General features: G+C 39.0%; 1 protein-coding gene across 2 annotated transcripts in view; it reads right to left on the reverse strand.

The window, feature by feature from the left end:
- The window catches only part of CD36 (CD36 molecule (CD36 blood group)), a 39223-nt gene extending 29822 nt beyond the window's left edge, over nt 1–9401 (reverse strand). Inside the window, exon 1 of one of the 2 annotated variants that reach the window (XM_080391984.1) lies at nt 9256–9401. The gene's annotated coding sequence lies outside the window, so the exon portion shown is untranslated. Of the gene's footprint in view, nt 1–8112; nt 8251–9255 lie in introns of those variants that run through there. The other variant, XM_080391985.1, reaches the window with a different exon arrangement.
- Between the last annotated feature and the right edge of the window lie 5523 nt (nt 9402–14924).

Genomic DNA, 14924 nt, shown 5'->3' on the forward strand with positions numbered 1-14924 from the left:
GTGGTAATATACTTAGCAGCTGCAATCTTTTTCAAATTTTGATCCAAGTGAGTCAAAGGTCAAGGACAAAAAAGGGTAACTTACTTATTTGGTTCCTGGTCACTTCTCTAATATCCATTTGCTTTAAAACTGCTCGTATTAGCAAGTTATGACTAACCAGTTCCTGACACCTTCTTTAAGACACACTATTTTCAAATATTCTTTGCTATATAGCATGCTCTGCTGTATAAATAAAGCCTTACTAGATGCAGGCTAAATGCCTTTGCAGCTTAATCATTGTGATAGTATATTTTCAAGTAATAAAGATCAGGAAACATCAGAATATTTTAAAAGGGTATTTTTTTCACAGGCTGGATTACAACATTTCCTCACAAAGCACTAAGCTTCTTCCTCTTTAATGAATGTTCAATGAACATCATCCCAGAAGCTTCTTTTTCTTAATATATCTAAAAATCAGATATTTTTATGCTGACATCTGTGTAGACCAAAGAGTTATCCCAGCACAGTGTCTACCAATAATTAACAATAATCAGTTTGGCAAGCTTTTGCACAAATATTGTTTAAATATCTCCTCATTCCAGGTGAATTAAATGAATTTGTTGTTTTAAAAGATTATTCTGGCAACAGCAAGAGGGAGTGATTTATTAAATTATAACAGAGAAAACATTCCTAAAAATAGATTCATAGGTCCAGACTTTCAGGATATAGCACTGAATAGTTTGTGATCCACATGTTTAGAACTTGCTACGTGTTTTGACTGACTGTTTACTGTTCTGTTTTTGATATTGCCCTATTTGAAAATTAAGCTTTTGTGGAAGAAGTTTCTTTCTTCTAATCTACTTCTGCTAAGTAAATCTAAGATAGATGAACATTAATGAGTCTGTGATTTTATCTCCTAGTAGTGAAAGCAAGACTGAAAGTGAGCCTGGCCCTTTGAAAGCAAGCTGTATGACAGTCTTTGTGCAAGACTTGCTGGCAGGGGAAGCGAGTGACCCTGACTAACTCCAGTTTCACATTCTTGAAAAGTGGAGTAAATTTGCTTTTCTCTATTCTCTAATTAATGACTGGGGTTTAACTGCTGAAGGAAACAGTCCTCCACACTACGGTTCCTATGCACTACTTTTACGAATATTCTTGTTAATTATTTCTAATGGACATTCCTTGTACAACACTCTCCTGAGGATGCTTTTGTTTGGGATGCCTCAGCTTTCCTCCCAGGATGCCTGCCCTCTTCACTGCTGATTTCTCTCTTCTAAGAGGAAATTGTTCCAGTTAGTCACACCTGCCCATGGACATGTTCCCTACTATGCTCATTTTCCCTGTTTGCAGTGTGTGAGATTCAGTGTGCACCATTTCAAATAACGGAGGAAAATGTCTACTGCTGTCTTTTTGTTGGAATCCTAAAGGTGTTAATGCAAATGTAACGAAGCTCAGTTTTTGATTTATACATACTGAGCTGTATTGGCTAATTTTGTGACTTATGATATGTCATTGTTGCCATATATAAGCAAAATCTCTTCTGCAGGCAGTGCTTGGCAATGGAATGAGGACTGCCAGGTTCAACTGCAGAAACCAGCTAAAGGGATTTGAAGCTAAGGGAGAAGTTGTGCACTTTTTGGATATCACTAATTTCTGTTTCTTAAAAACAAAACAAAATAAACCAAACCATAAGTACCTAATGATCCTTCTGTGTTCTCTGGCTTTATATCAGAGTCCAGAGGTTGTAGGGGAGAAAATATAGAGACACACAGCAACAGAATGATGACAGAAAAAGCAAAAAAATATGTTCTTCATTGGAGTCCCCAGCAGTGCAGCAACAGGCAAAACTAACCCACAAGGAGACATTGTCAAGAAAGAGAAGTAAGGTAAATGAACTCTCACATGCTTCATGAAGACACAGAAAACTTCAGGGAAAAACTTCAGAAAAAGACAAATGTAGTTGTTAACTCCAAATGGAGTGCCACATTTCCTGGAATAAACATACTACTGACAAGAAGATGTTGTAGAGATGAGTGGGATTCCTGGCTTTTCTAGACATGTCATAGCGGGGCCTTTTGGAAATCACTGTGTTTGGCATGCTTTATAAACACTGAGGGAACAAATAAATAAAATTATCATCTTTCTGTATGCCATGAGATTCCTAAACACACAGTGCCTCCCCCTTTTTTTTTTTTTTTTTTTTTACATTAAGATCCCTTCCATCAGGGGATGATATACATTTATGGTACATGTAATTTGAATTTTAAGGTTGCCAGTATAAATGTTCCCACATTCCTGTGGGAATTCTCTGATGTACAGTACAGCACAGTGTAAGGTTCAAGCTGTTGTTTGGAAATAAACAGAGAAGAAGTGTGCTGAAGAAGGGAAACAGCCATTGAAGCCATCCATAGAGAGGAGCAGGACTGGGCATAGGCTGGGTAGTTTGTCTTTTCTGAGGCCCTCCATCCCTACTGTGCACATGTGATAGCAACACCTCGCTCACATCCTCCATCTCAAAGGGAACAAATCCCAAAGATAAAAAACTATTGGCTAAGGGGGAGCTGTTGTAACACCCCCGTGTTGTGTCTGAACTGATAAAAAAGGCTTGCCTACCAAAGTTATCCATACAAAAAGGCTATGTGACTGTAAGGGTGTAAAATCTCAGCTCAGAGAGTGCTCTACGGAGCTCCTTCTCAGCTGGCCTGAGATCCCTTATAACCGTCACACGACGCTTTCCCCCTGAGCAGGCCATACATCTATTTACTTTTCCCGCTTGTAGCTTACTGTAATGTGTTGGTCAACTCTGTAGTCTATTCCTTTACCTTTCTGTGTGTTGTTTATTGCAATCCTGTCAAGGGTGACCAACATATGATCACTACCTCCTTCATATCAACAGGGATAGTAGTTTGCTTGTGGGTATTGATATATGGTGTTTATTAAAGTAATCACATTAATTACAGGGTGAGTCCTAGTGTGTGTTTGCACCACCCAGGTCTATGATCAGCAAAGCAGATTCCCCGCTCTGGACAGCAGGTGGGAAGTCTGTCAGGTCACAACACACAGCATGATTTTGTATTTCCTAGTTTCCACAGTCAGGGCACTCACAGAGTTTTTCTTCATGGGCCTATTAGGAAGCTTGTAAAAACTAATCTTAACATTAATCCCTTGTCAGATGTGGAGATGTTAGCTGAGGTTAGTAACAGAAAACTCCAGGAAACTCATGTCCCTACTTTTGCACCCTCTGAGTTTTTCAAAGGACACTAACTTTACAAAAAAAAACAACCACCACCACCAAAACCAACTTTCTAGTTGTTAGGTGAAGTGCCAAGCCCTGGGGCAGAAGATTACATCAATGTTCTCAGCATTCAGCACATGATTTTCTATCATCTTCTAGGTACTCTTCCTATTTTGAAATAAAGGTGTGAGGAATTATGTTTATCTGCTTTCTGTGGTAAGTAAAAACATGAATTTATTGTTTATCTAACTTATTCTATTAGCATCATCTTATGCGGCTTCTGTGCTCCCTAACCAAAATCCTGTTGCCACCACTCAGTGGACTTCTGGCTTCTCCAGAGTTATTGTCCCACAAGAACAGTTATTTCTTCCTCAGCAGTGAAAGATTTAAATCATTCAAAAAACCACAAATAATACAAACATGTGATTCCTGTCCCCAGATAAGCTTTTTCTGATTCAACACACTCATGTTCACTCATGTGCACTTAGTTCTACTGAGGAAAATGATGAAGATGAATCATCTACAGAAGAAAGTGTGCAATATGCCACCAGCTGGATGAGACTTCTGCCCCTCGCCGTGTATTGGAGGTACTAGGAGGTGCTTCTTTACAGGGAGTGAAAATTTGTATTCAGGAAAGGTAGTTTGATTTCCTATGGAAACTAAAACCTTCTGTGCATCATGTCATCACATAATACATAAGAAGCAGCACATGAGCTATCCACCCAGACCAGCCTCAACAATGTATTTCACTTCTATTGCGTAAGAGTCTCCCCTAGAGAGAATATGGCCTGTCTTCAAGTACTGCCTATAAAGAACTTGAATATATAACACATAAATTATAAAAATAATAATATAGAACTATTTTTTCCCCTAAATTGTATGTTCACTTTGTCTCAGCTATTCTCACTGTGACTGCTATTTTGCACCACCTTGTTTTCCAAAAGCCACAGAACAGAACAGAATTAAATGGCAGAAGTAGTCACCTCACTTTAGAAGGAAATATCAAGATTTTTCAGTTGTTTCAGTTCTGCTTTTAATATTTCAGCTCTAAGGATCTAGAAGAAAAGGAAGAGATAGTTTCATAGAAAAAATTATTTTATTGTTTAAAGTTAATTACAAATATTTGTGGCAAATAACCTTATCCAAGTAAAAGTAGGCATCTGGCTTAAGGAAGATGAACTGGTTTCCTCTCCTCTCTATGGAGAGGTGTGAACACACCCCATTTACCTTAAATGTTTGTCTTAGGCAAGGATGTATCATATCCTTTGGAGGCACTGATGTCTTTGCTTTAACTACAGAGGCTCTAAACGACTCACTTAAATGAGAGTTCTAACTTTTAGAAGGTTAATGTTAGAGGAGCTCCACTCAAAATCCCGAAAAAAGTTTTTCAGTTTCCCCGCTTGTCAATGCACCAGACTAACAATACCAGGACAGCTAGAAAAGGTTCTGGTAAGTGCAAACAAGTTCTTGAAGCAAGAAGAAAATGTGATGAGAAAATTTCAAAATATTTACAACCTGACATTAATGGAAAGTTTGGCCAAAGATTGCAGATGAGGTGTAGCATTTTTTTGGCCCACCTCAGATCACAGATTTTTACTGCAGAAATGCTGGCCTTCAAGGCTTTCCAGTGTATGCCCTGAGGCATACTCCAACCACTCATACCATGCAGTCTTCAGCTCCCTGAGAAAAGAACCTCCCAAACATTCATTAATACCTGATTTCTCATCACAAGAGCTTGGAAGACTCATTCCAAATTGCTGCATAGCTCCTTCATTACCCACTAAAGACTCCCAGCTGTAGTTTTCCCAGCTGTGTGAAGTGTTAGGACCTAAGGTGCTGTCCCTTGTGATTTTCATTATGTTCTGACGATATGGAAAACATCCTAAAATACCATTGGCTCAAGCCAACTTGGCAGCAGTACAGTGGAAACAGCGTGATATATTTGGCTCCTGCCAGTGATGAGCTTCTCTGTCAAACTGTAACTAGGTTCTTTAAGGGAAAAATGGGTGATGGAGACCCAGCAGCTACTTCAGTTCACTTTTTCCCCAGAAATATAGACTGAGCAATTCCACGCTGACTGTGGCATGCATAAAGTTCTGCCTTTCTCAGTCCTCAAAATCACTTTTAAAAATTATTTTCAAGTGATTTTAGCAGAGGAATCAGGTGAAGAAAGCACAAGATGGGCAGGGATAGAATGGACTTTGATTCTTCCACTTCTGTAGGTTCATGTGAGAGTCACTCAGAATGTAGATAGGAAGGAACTTCATAGAGCTGAACCCAATACAGAAACTGCAATGTAATAACTTAGGCTTCTGGGTGAGTCTTAAGCAGCAAAGAGCTATAATAATATTTATTATCTAATTATATAATATAATAATTACCTCTTTAGGTAGACTGGGTCAGTCTATTAACGCTACAGATGTTTCTCACTGAAACCAAAGCAGGGCACAGAGAAGGGGCTCCAATGGTAGGGGAGAAAACTTTTGAAAGCAGTCATCTTTTGAAAATCAAGAGAAATTTAATAAGTCTTGTCCCTACTTGAATATATTCCACTTCTTGCAAAAGTCTTCTTGCCTCAGAAATCACAGAATAATGGAGTAATTCAAAACTCTTTCACTGGTGCAATACCTGGTTGGGAAATCGTCACCATAATGAATCACCCCAGACAATGGCAGTGGCACTGATGAATGACTGGGCAGTCCTTATGTCAGCTTTTGCCTACCAGCTACACCATAATTTGGTCTGTGCAATAATTAAGAACAACACACGTACAGGGGATTTTTCCAGTTAATGAAGAGGTAAGTTTAAGGTCAACTTTTTGGTGACTTCTCAAGAGTTGAAGACTTGCCAAATGACTGACACCCTTTTCTTTCAGTTCACATGTTCCAGATCTGGAGACATGTCTTTGGTCTGAGCCACATGCAGATCTTCCCTGGGACTTCAGTTCAGCCTCAAACACCAGGTATTAAAGTCAAATCATGAGTCTACTATGAGAAGAAACCTCCTTTATATCAGGCTAGCACAAGAAGAAAGCTCAACCAACCCCATGTCCTGGAACAGTTGTCCAGCCCCAATTTGAGAATCAGAATCAGTGGTTGGGATAGTACCAAGGGATCCAGAACTGTGCCAGCAAAACATAGATTTTCTTCCAAAAGAAAGGGAGACATAGAAAATCATCTGGAGGTGACGAGTACAGGCCAAAGCTCTTCCTGGTTAAAAGTTCTGCCTCGAGAGGAAATTACAGACTACAGCAGCGGCAGCACAGACCTAATGGAAACACTTTCAGAAAAGCAGATTTTCCCTACCACCTGGCAGTCGAGGTACAGACTGTGTGGGTTTTGCCTACCAGTCTGGGTGGGGAAGCAATACTTAGTTTCAAGAAAATGTGTGCCAACTGATGCGGAGTTTTTCACCTTTTATACCCTATTCTCATGGATCTGGTGAGCTAGGCTTTCTTTAAACTACTTTGTTACACAGAAACTCTATTATACATTTTTTTTACACCAATGGATGTCTTTCCTCTTCTTTAAGTGCTAATGTGTTACTCTTGTGTGTGTGACAAAGGAATTTTTCTTTTTTTCATATTTTTCTTGTGAATATATTTAATTACTGCAATGAAAGTATAAAGCATAGACCACACACCCCCTGAAAAACCCAACCCAAACTGAAAAATACTATCAGCCTTTCCACAAGAGATACCTTGGCAGCAGATGAAGTTCTAAAGAAATTAAGAAAATTTGTGTAGTATTATTGCATATTAAGGAACATTAACTTTGAAGAGCAGAGCAGTTGAAAAAGTCCTAGAAGTGATTTCTGTGCACTGGCAGTGAATGAAGTAGGCAACAACAAATAGATACTCTGAACTCTTCAGATCATGTAATTTTCTGATGCTGAGATAGTGCATTATTCTTTCAGATGAAACCATGTTACAGAAATACGCATATAACTATCAGTTACACAGAAAGTAGTTCCAGAACATAATAATTTAACTGAATAAACCCCTACATTTCTGATCACTTTCCTGGTTATGCCAGTTATATAAATGGTTCTGAAGTCTCGCTTGAGGACAGAAAAAATTCCCCCAAACTAGACAACTGCAGACTACACATTTTTTATGAATAGGACATTTCTGCTGACCTTTTTTTTTTTTTTTTTTAAATAATCACTAAGTTAATATCATCGTTATTGTATCAGTTGTCAAAGAGAATCAGATCACTAAGACAGCACAAGTTATTAGTATTTACATGACTGTTCTATATTTATTGAGTTGATCCCAGCATTTCTGTATCAAAGTTAAAGAAATGTTACATCAGCATCTTTATTGGACACAAAGTATAATTTTAAATCTACATAGAAATGCACGTATGTGCCTTTTCCTCTAACTTATTACTACGGTATTTTCAGATGTTCATTTATAATACACTTACAAAACATACACATTCTATGATCAGCCATACACTTAATATTTCTCTTAATCCATATTTACTTTTTATAATAAATGTATATAATCCTTTATATAGAGATTTTTATATGTAAGATAATAATTCACAGTCATAAGATTATATACACTTGTTACAGTTTAAAATATGAATACATTTCTATTTGCAATGTACAGTGAAATATTAGCAATATATTAAATATTATCAAGATATAAATATGGAAGTGAAAAATTTTCATTATCAGTATATTTACTCTTTCTGAATTTTAGTGAACAGGCTCTTAGAGTTGTAACAGTCAAGAAATAGAGGCTGAATGGCATGTGTCTTTGCTGTTAATAATTCTAGCATATAAGAGCATTTTGCTAGCAATAGGATGCAAAAGTATGCTCACAAGAAACAAATACAATGTCCAACTATGTGCTGAGAAACTGCATTTAGTCCAGGAGCAGGGTCACATACCTGTATGGTGGGAGAGCTGCTCTTACTACCCTTGCCACCAGGAGCTGGAGAGCTGCAGAAGAGCCTACTAAGTTAGCTCCTTATTGACAGAAAAAATCAAGTTGCTGTAGCAACCCAGTGCCCTATGAGTCAGTTGATCTTTCATCAGCCACAAAGAGAAAAAGAAAGTTGCACAGACCTTTCAAACTCCTTAGTAGCCAAGCTGTCTCAAGTGATAAGGAATTATAAGACCCCTGAGCCAAAGAAAATACTTTTTCACACTTATGCTTTGCAAGAGAGACCAGTTCTGACAAATCCTTTCAACACCAGCCTCTGCCTCTGAATCCTTTATCCTCTGCAATAACTCAGCACTTGGAGGCAATGTATCAGGTCCCTGTTGCCGATCCAGAACAAGCTTAATTGACTTTGCTCCTTGCAATGACTCTGCAAACACAATCTAATCCCAGTTAATCCTTACAACACACTGGAAGACAGGTAAGGGGTTTCACACTAGAGATAACTCTTCAGATTTGGGCTTATTATACTTACACAAAAGGCAGAGACAGGTCAGAATGAGGGATCACAGCTGTGAATACAGATGCTCAGATCCACAGAACTCTTTCTAATGATTTCCACAGGCTTTGGTTCAGTACTTTGTTATCTAAATGAGCATCTGAGCCAAGTGAGAGTGCTATTGCTTCATCTGCCTGTCCTGTTGGACCTTTGCTAGATCCTTTTATCATAGCAGTGATTATCTGATTAAAATACTTTTTAAAAAAATTAAAGTTTTAAGCACTGTATTGATTTTTTTTTTTATTTGAATAGTGGATGGAGGCACCTCCTTCCAGACAGTTACAGCAAATAGCAACAGTGAGAAGCCTGTCTTCCAAGGCCTGTCATAATTAAGATAAAAGCTGTTCCAGAGGGTTAACAGGACCCCGAGGTGAGTCAGTATGACAGGAGCTATAAAGCTACATCCCACACTCAAGAGCCATCCCATGGCACAAGCCTCCTTGCCTGGCTTTTCAATGCAGTTCTTCTTTCTCTAAAGTTAGTCAGAAAATGAAACAAAAAGGGAAAGGAAGAAGAGAAAAATATTCCTGACATTTCCATTAATCTGGATATTTTCTGGCCTATTCTTTTATGTAATTGCTGTTGTTCTACCTTTGGTCTTCTTGGAGACTCGTTGATTGCTTCCTGTGTGGCTTTCGCAGCTGCAGCCTCCAGCTTGTTGCCAGAGCTCCCTTCTGCCTTCCTTTCTACATGTGCTTCCTTTTACTACTCCCCAAGAATCTCCTCCCTCCTCCAGCTCTCTGTATATCTCTCCCACCTACCACCCTATCATCTCAGCAGTCACTCCTCCACCAAGCATCTCCTTTAGTCTGTCTCCTCCCCCATTGGATTATCCTCTAATCTTTTTCCCCACCTCCAGAATTTACAGCTTTTCATCAGTTATGTCCTTGTCCCCTGCCATTATCATTTATGTTTCCCCAAATCTCCCCTGATACTTTTCTTTTTTCTCCTGTTTCCTTCTTCTCCCTGTGCCTGAATTCCTGGTATATAACCTTCTCGCGCTATCAGTTAATCAAAGAGCTGGGTGCAACTGAAAGCCAGATTTGTCAGTGCTCTTTGGTACACAGATAAATCTTACCTGAAATGGTTAATTATAAATAATAATTTAAGTTTGGTAAATTAATCCTGTAATGTGTTCTTGTTTGTGTTCCTTCCTAAAGCCCCAGAACAGTAAAGCCCATGGTATTCCTGCCCCTTATCTTTTCCCTGCCCAGCTGTTATTCAGCACTCTGAAGTCCTCCCACTCCTAAGAAAATGAATACTGAACAGCTTCACCCATACACAAAGAAGCACATGTGCCAGTTAAGGAAAAGTAAACCTTGTCCTTGAATTACCTGCACCATAACTGAAAGAGGATCTGAGATGATGCCAGGAACAGCTCAGACTTCTCTGACTGCAGAGTCAGACAGGTTCAGTGGCGAAGCAGCCACGTTGGGCTACCAGAACTGGTGCTGTGTGTCACAACATGAAGGGAGTCATTTAGCATGACTCCCCTCCCCTTGGGACCAGTAACCAAGTCCATGATACCCTTAGAGCAAATTAAGGTGAAATTACATCAGCCAACAAGTTTTATGATTTATTAATACAAAATACAAGGCACATGTTTAGACACAATAGCCGAATGGCAATTACTTTAACTGCGTAAGCAAGTCCCGTGCCACATGTTTTTACTTAGATCTGGTCGCTATTCAATAAAAAGAAAGAAAGGGGGGTGTGGGGGAGGGTGGGTGTTGGGGGGAGAAGAGTTATCACCACCCATGGATCCAGCGGCGCCCCATTGGTTCATTTTCATCCTGGGTGTCTTGGTGGTGGGGGTCCCACCTGAACTTTTGTAGATTCAGTTTTTTTGCTCTCAAGAGGATGCCTCCCCATTTACACAAAGGGAGGGCGGGTGTAGTCTGTGCCTGTAGAAGCTCAGCATGTACTCAGGGGGTCCTCATTGGTGGTCACGAGGGGTAAGCACCCCCAAAAGCTTTAGGCGGCCCTTGCTGTGTACGTGAGCAGTTTCCTTACATTACCACAGAAGTTTCTTCCAGGAAATGATTGCCTTCATGAGACCTACAGCTGTTACACCCTATAAAACCTTGTGGTTACCAGTTTAGGCAACAGCAGCTCAATTTGCAGCAGCATCTCATTTCAGCTCCTCTCCAATCTGAGCAGAACAGCTTTGCACCAGTTCTGCTTGAATTTGTGTGCTACACAATGTTTAAGGCAATCATCAGTGTATTGGTTCCTTACACTGTGCCCTTCCTTCCAACCCACAACAGCCAGAAAGAAAATGGAATGTATCCTTCCCCTCTTTCTTATGCTCTGAGAAGTCAAGGCACTCGTTAGCGTTTAGAGTTTAAAAACGATCCTTAAAATTACATAGGATAAAGATTACAGAACTGTAAACATGCCGTCACAACATGAAACATCCCAGGCATGTTTGTGGTGAAGCGCACACCCTCCATGTAATTATACTCCGGCTTCTTTGTTTTAGGCAAAAAGTAACAATAGTCACTTATCAGATTCCCAAAATGGTATTGGAGGGGATTCAGAAGACACTCCCAAGACTCTCTGGGTAGTAACAGCCACAGGATTACAGACATATAAACACTCAGTCCCTCCAGCTTCTGGCAACCATTTCTTCCATGCCGCACTCTGTTCTGCTAGTGGTTTTTTAGTTAGCTTTTCTCTAGTCTGTCTTTCACAATTACTCTTCTCAGCTGCCAGGCTCTAACATGGACTTTGCCTCCGTTCCCCAAGGCTTGCTCTCAGGCTGTCTGCCCATGTCCTTTCTGAGGATAAATCCTGACCATATCAGAACAGTCCCTCTAAAAGTCTTGGATGTGCAGACTGAAATGCTCATCTCAGCACTGCACCTTCATGCAACAGAGAAGTATTTTTCCACTGTATTTCTGTGTCTAAAAACTGCTTTAACAACAGTTGCACAACCCAGGTCTTATTGAACATCATGTATTCCAAAGTTCGTGTCCTCAGGGGAACATGCCAGTATCTTGATCAAACACCATGGGCAACTATCAGCTGATATCTGTCAGTTTACCTACCATAACTCTGTCTAGGGTTCTAATGTGTCTGTGATTCTAATGTACACATGCCTAAATAGTGCCTGTATACACATTCAAGTAATGTGTACAAATTTCCTGACAGAAAACAACTGCAAATTTACAACAAAATTACAGACAGAAACAACTGCAGTGGAGAAGATTTTTCACGGCCTCCCAACAGCTTTCCTGGCAGACAGCTCTCAACCATTAGGCTTATAAAAAAACTATTAAAAAAAAACTTATTAAAAAAACCAAACCCACAACTTCTTTGCCATTTGGAGACAGCAGGTCCTGGCATTTTGATTTTTCATCTGCATAAAACAAGGAGAATCTTCATCTTGGTGTGACAGACTCACGTTGCCTCATGAATTGGTGAGGCTTGTGAGTGTGTCTTTTCTTGAATAGTAAACATAAGAACATATTTTCCTGTGAATGTTTTACTTTCCTATGGCCAAGTAAAAGGCAATGCCCTCTTCTCTAAGGACAATAATATTCCATTTTTGACCCAAGAAATCTTTAAGCATTTATATGTTTGCATGAACACACATGAAGGTGCCTTGTTTCAATTTCAAAGAATACCTCTGAAACGTTATGTGTAGCTGAGCTCTTTTGCCTCTTGCAACGTTGCCTCTTGCCATTTTCTGTCATGCAAACACCCCGAAAAATACCACCTTTTCCTTGGAAACTTCCATGTGTGTCTCACTGAAATGCATGTGGCTGGGAGGATTTCTGCCTACACAGACCTTTGAAATTGTGTTATGATTCCTCACAGAGGCTTAACCAAGCCATACTTTTCATACCACTAAGGTTCCTCACCTGAAGAATGAGGCGGTAATACAGCCCTATTTCTTTGGCATGTTGCCACACTTAGTGTATTGCTTAAACTGAGGTGCTTTCTGAGGTGCTACAGCCCTCTTTAATGTGGCTGCTGTGTTTCTATGTAGCCTTGCTTTTCTTATGTTGAAATTAATCCATGAACTAATTCCCACTTTTAGAGCTATGCCTCATCTAAATACCATTTCAATACCTCGTGTCTAATTCACATTAGGCATCGGGCATGTGCCCAGTGTGCATTCTATAAATGAGACAAGAACAACTTCCAAAGTATAGATCTAATGCATATGTGTTGATTCAACACATCACCTGGTTTCACTTCCAGATCTTGCTGGATGACCTGAAAACATATCTTGTTTGGATTTTACAACTCTAAGGATTAAAATCCAGCATAAACCTTTAACTATATATGTGACATCTTCCACCTTACCGCAGGAACTTTTCATGCTGTTGTTCCCTGTTATGAAGGTGATGTGCAGTCCTCAAGCATCCTGAGAGAACTGAGCTAGTACATTTTTTCCTGTGTGTGAAAGTCGATAATTTTTTTCAGCACTAACAGTTAACAGATTTTTATTTAAAAAAAATATTTTTTTCTGGAAAATCTTTGGTGCCTTTTGAATCAATATGCATTTTGTGGAGCAAAAGAAATGAACTGCCATTCTGGGTAGGATTCATCTTTCCACATTTAGTTGTCCACATTGTAGACTTCTCATTGTCTACCCAGAATCCTTCATTGCCTACAGAGAAAGAAAAAAGATAAGCCTTTCTAGGGCTTGAGTCCTCTCATCCTTACTATATGAAAAATTTAAAGCAGCTCCATGAGCTACCTGTCATGAGTGTCTATTGTTCTACAAAAATTTAGCTCAGAATATTTTCCGCTATGAGATTAAGTTTCTCCTTTTTCCCTAAGGAAAAAAAAAAAAAAAAAAAAAAAGAGTATTATTCAATATAATACCCACAAAAAGGCATGCACAGATGCACTCCAAAGATCTTGAAGGGCTTTCAGGATTTCAGAAATAACCTGTATTCAACTTCATGAGGTGTTAGAAAGCATCAGAAATAAAGAAAATGATAGTATAAGCTTTCTCTGACTTGGTCTTATTCTCACTTTGTAATTCGGACTTACTTGATTCAGGCATTTACTTTCTATGGAGAGAATTTCATCCTGAAAAAGTGACTGCAGTTAGTGAGACTTGATACAGTGATGTAACTTGAATTTAAACAGCCTATGGGCATTGTTCCTGGGTTTTGCTCAGAGCAATTTTCATTACAGTTCAAAGAGCTCATGTGGCTCTTTATTAAATAATCACATCACGAGATTTTTTTTATTCTACCTGGTGCATTAAGGTTTTTATTCTCATTTATTCTAATATTTTTTATTCTACCATACTGTAATTAGTAAACATTAATTTAACACACAATTAATTAACAATTAAAACTTGTCAAACAATCTGTGCTTGCAAATGCATGAAGCCTAAGCTTCATGAAGTGCTGATGGAATCCCAATCAGTGGCTTTCTTCAAGTAATTTTAGAAGCACATGAAGGAGCCATCATATGAATTAAATAATTGTGGCGCTTAATTCATTAGATATAAAGATATAAATTAATTCAATATTCAGGTTTAGCAAGGAACACAATATTCTAGACACACCATGCGATGCTGAGTAATATTAATGAAAAAGTATTACACTGACTAATACTTGACATCTAAGTCTTTCCATATGGCATCTCTAATATCAAGAAAAGATGAGAGATGTTGCAGTATGTTGTATTTCTGTCCAAAAACTACAGCAGCACTGAGTTTGTCTTCACTGTACAATGCAGGAGTAACTGACACTTCAAGTAAAACAGTAGAATAGCAAGATTACTTTTTTAAAATGAAAAATCAAAATAGCTCCTGAAGGGTTCAGTAGCTCAGCCTCTGACATAAGAAATGGACTTTTATAGAGTTTACAAGGATTCAGAGCCCTTGAAAGTAGTGCTTTACCTTCTTTTTATTAATAAAGAGCCTAAGAGTCTATGAATTCATGAATTAAAATGTAAAGAGAAATTTATGCAGTATTAACACATTCTATGCACATTCGAGAGTTAAAAGGTAGTCTGAATTTAGAAACTACAAAGTGGCATCGCTCCTTGTTTAATGACAACCAATCCCTGCCAGATTTACTCAGGTAATCGAGTGCTCACAGCAAATCCCTGCAGAGCCTATGGGGAAGCTGGAGAGCTGGCACCAGTGCTGAGTCTAGGCGGTGAGACTGGAAACTCCCGTGTCTCTAAGCAAAATGTCAGAGCAGGAATTTTTCCTAGACCAGTTGCCTAGGCCTGCTGCCTACGTGCCCGAAATTGGTGACAGCAATTGTCCTCTTCTCCAACTG

The sequence above is a fragment of the Falco punctatus genome (genome assembly GCF_963210335.1).
Source record: "Falco punctatus genome assembly, chromosome: 6".
In the NCBI taxonomy this organism is placed as follows: domain Eukaryota; kingdom Metazoa; phylum Chordata; class Aves; order Falconiformes; family Falconidae; genus Falco; species Falco punctatus.